We start from the raw sequence: 4,323 nt of genomic DNA on the forward strand, positions 1-4,323 counted from the left end.
TCCATCCCCACTGTGGGCAAACTCAATATTGAGAATTTGACATGAATGTCAGAGCTGGTCCCTGGTGACTCCATCTTGCCCCTCGCTCCTGCAGCCTTCTATCTTGGACACCAACGTCTCAGGGGACACTGCACAGACAGATGCTGCATGTACTCCACACCCACCAATGCTGGCACATGTCACATGCCAGCCCCACCATGCCATCCCAGCACATCTCTGACCCACTGACAGTACGCTTCTGTACTTCAATGCTGCAGTTCAGGGTGCACTGACAGCTCTCAATGCAATGCTGCTGCAAGGACACTGTGCTCAGGGACACACATCCAGCTCATGGGCTGTCTCTCTGGGCTGCTCACTCCGTGTTTGTACACACTCACTTTGACCTGACTTAAACGCTCACAGAATAAAAGCCTTGCCTTACTCTGTCTTTAGCAGAGTTTCCCCTCAGCTAGAGATACCAGGCTCACCTGTCTGCTGTATTGTCTTGGTGTTTAGCAGAGACACAAGCCCAGTAAGCTTGATATCATTGTCCACAGTCAGTCACGGTGCCCAGCACAGTGAGTCAGGGGGAGTCTCAGATCCCAGTCCAGGAGCTTGGACATGGTCAGTCACGGTGCCCAGCACAGTGAGTCAGGGGGAGTCTCAGATCCCAGTCTGGGAGCTTGGACACGGTCAGTCAGCCTCTCGTGGTTGTTAGGGTCAGGGTCCTTCCCCTGTGAGGGGGTGAGGAGATGAATGTTAGGCTGCCCCATATCTCTCTTCGCTCTTTGTGCCCTAGTGTGGGATGGTTCCTTCCGCAATGTGAGAATTTTCAAGAAGGAGACACACGCACACACACACACACACAGACACAGCGAGGGAAGGACATGCACACACAGCGAGGGAAGGACATGCACGCACACATACAGAGAGAGCGAGGGATACACTCAGTGAGGGAGGGACACACACAGAGCGAGGGAGGGACACGCTGAAACACGCAGCGAGGGAGGGAGCATGGACGCACACAGCGTGGGAGACACACACACACACACAGCGAGGGAGCGACACGCTCACACACAGTGAGGGGGGATACACACAGACACACGGTGAGGGAGGGACACACACACTGCGAGGGACGGGGACACACACGCAAAGCGAAGGAGGGACACGCGCGCGCACGTGCGCACACACACACAAAACACAGAGCAAGGAAGAGACGCGCACACACAGCGAGGGAGGGACAAACACACACACAAGGGACGGACAGCTGGGGGAAAGGTTTCGAGGTGTGCTGCATGAGTGAGTGGGCAGCATAGACACCAGGCAGAGTTGGGCAGAGGGGCAGAGAAGAGATTACATAGAGACTGAGAGAAGATGCTGCACTCACTGAGAGAACATGAGCCTTGTTGCGAGGTGGGTGCAGTAACAGAGATAGAGTGAGGGAGAGGTCACTAAAGTGCAGATGGTGCCACTTACCTGGTGGTATGGAGAAGATCACTGACCTCCCTCCTACACTGCTGGGCATTCACCCAGAAGGCTAGCACCACACTGACCCAGGGGTCAGCCTCGGACCAAGCTGGAAGGGTCTGGTGTCATAGCTTCCCCTGTCAGCCCTGGAGGAAGATAATGTCCCTCTCATGCACCATGTCATACACCAGGACCAGGGGCTGGGGCACAAAGTGGGGCCCCAGTTTTACCCCCTCTGCCATGTCCAGGCCAGATTTAGATTCACAATCCAAGAGTAAAATGACTTTTTAAAGATGGCTCCTGAAACAGGGAGGCCGGTGCATTCTGGGATATCCAGGCAGAGGGCAGTTGTTATGACAAAGGGGAAAATCATCGTGTTAATGTCAGATGAGAGGAAGACCACGCGGGCAGGGAGAGTAGTTAATGAGACAGATTGGAGATGGTATCATGAGAAAATGCAATTCACCTTGTGGAGAGTAACCCTCCATGAAACCTGAATAAAATGACAAATCATAAGATGGGTTCGGCCTCTGTCTGTCTGTCTGAATCAAAATAGGGATGAACTATTGGGAGCAACAAACTTGGAGTGGAGAATTATACAGGAGATTCAAATCCTTAAAACAGGATAATACAATGTTCCAGACTGTTCAAAGGAGCCGAGGAAAAATCTCCAATCCTCACTAGATGCAGGGATGGTGCCGGAGGCCTGGAGAACAGCTTATACTGCAACTTTGTTTAATGTGAAGCACGGGAATGACTGAATAGGTCGAGGCTGGAATTCTGAGACGGTGATGAACGGTCACCGAGGATGTCCCAGAGACTCCAGGACAATCAGTCAGGATTTGTTCAAGGAAGATCGCGTGTAATTAATCTGACTGTCGGTTTGAGGCAGTAACTTGTAACTGCATGTGAATTACTCGGATTTGACAAGAGATCCCATGGCAGACTGTTTAAAAACAGAAACTATGGGGTCCAGGTGAATGGAGCAAACAACCCAGAGAAGTGCAAGGCAAGGCCTTTGGAGACATCAACAACAGGGAGGAATGGACAATAAATGAGAATATGGTCAGTGTGGGCAGGTAAATGAAGGTAGCTGGAAACATCAATAATCTTGTTAATGTCGCAAATGGCATCATTTCCTGTGTCAGCCAAAGGGCAGAGTTTCAGAGCAGGAAGCTTATGCTGGAACTGTATAAAGAATGAGTTCAGTCGCGGCTTGTGGACTGTGTGCAGTTCTGGTCACCCCATCACATGGAAGGATGGAATTAGCCTGGAGAGAGTACAGAGGAGATTCTTCACCCTGTGACAGTGGAAGTGTAGTTTTGGGGAAAGATTGGAAGGGAGGATACTGAGAGGAGATTTGATTGGGGTGCACATATTGCCAGGAGCCTGGGTAGAAAGGGAGAGAATATCTTGTTCCAATTGGAGACCTCAGTTACCAGTGGCAAATATTTAATGTAATTGGTTGAAATATTAGAGAAGTGATGAGGAAAGATATTTCACGCAGTTTAGGGTTGGGATCTGGGAGTCACGCTTGGAAGTGGAGTAGAGGCAGAAACTTTCAAACCATTTTTAAAAAGTGCCGGGATCGGCACCTGAAGCCCTACACTTTCCAGGGAGAGAGAACTAGGGCTTTAAAAAACAACGTTACATCTTGTCCAATGCAGACAGTAGACAGAGTCATCTCCTCTATAGTGTGCTATTTTCTGAAGTTTTCAAATGTTACCAATATATGATAGGATTAATACGCAGGGATGAGGGGTGAGGGCAGGGAGAAGCAGTGTGTGAATTGATTAGCATCACAATAATACTGGTCCCATCCTTTATACACATTGCTACATCACTGTGTTGGCCTGTTTATCCTTCCTGTAGAAATGGGGAAAAGATTTGATTATCCAGGTCTGTCGTGGTCACACTACAGCCCCATCTCCATCTGATCTGGTTCACACTATTTAAAGCTACCATTTCACTGGCCTTGTTGAAAAGTTCCCAGCTTCATTATTGCCCCACTGAAGGCTGCTGTCAGTCAACTAATTGTTTCTCACTCTCAATTATTGCACTTCATTCTCTACCACTATCCTGAACTTTACAATAAAATGATCGCTGCGCCCCAAAACCATCCCCTACCGACACCGGATCCACTTGCCCCACCTCTTTCCCAAGGACCTGATCCAATAGTACATGCTCTCTTGGGTTGGATACATACTCCTGCAGTGAGCTCTCCTCCATGTAATCCAGGAACACTTGACCCCCGTGAACCTTCACCACCAGTATCTCTGTCTGTATCTGCAAACATTAGGTTTCTCAGTATAACTAACCTGTAGTATTGTCATTGCTCTCAAATGATCCTGCATATTTATTCTCCATCATTTCTTTGGTTGCTGGCTGACAGACTGTACCTGAAAGTGTAATTGTATACTTGTTTTGTAGCTACAGCCAAATTCATTCTGTCCTTTGACGGATCCTCTTTCTCTTGGACTCCTTAACTAATGCTAATCTAAACCAATACTTCTACCTTCATCCTTTCCCTTGTCTTCTATCAGTTTGGAATCCTTTTTACTCGGCAATATTTAAACACACAGTCCTGCCATTCCTTGAGCCAGCTCTCGGTGATCAGTCCATCAGATTTCCACACACCAAAATGCATCTAGAACTCCCCACACTCCGAGTATTCATGTCTATGTAGAGTACCTCAGATTAAGGCTTTCTTTCTTACTCCATCTTCCACTGATAAACGTGTTGTTGTAAATTAATACCAACTGCATTGCCCATTATTTTGAGAATCATGTTAGCCTCCTCTACTATTCCATTTTGTATCCTAACCACACACCAAGTTATGTTCAATCCCTCCCAAACACCCCGTAAGAAAATCAGTCC

The sequence above is a fragment of the Chiloscyllium punctatum genome, chromosome 34, assembly GCF_047496795.1.
Source record: "Chiloscyllium punctatum isolate Juve2018m chromosome 34, sChiPun1.3, whole genome shotgun sequence".
NCBI lineage: Eukaryota > Metazoa > Chordata > Chondrichthyes > Orectolobiformes > Hemiscylliidae > Chiloscyllium > Chiloscyllium punctatum.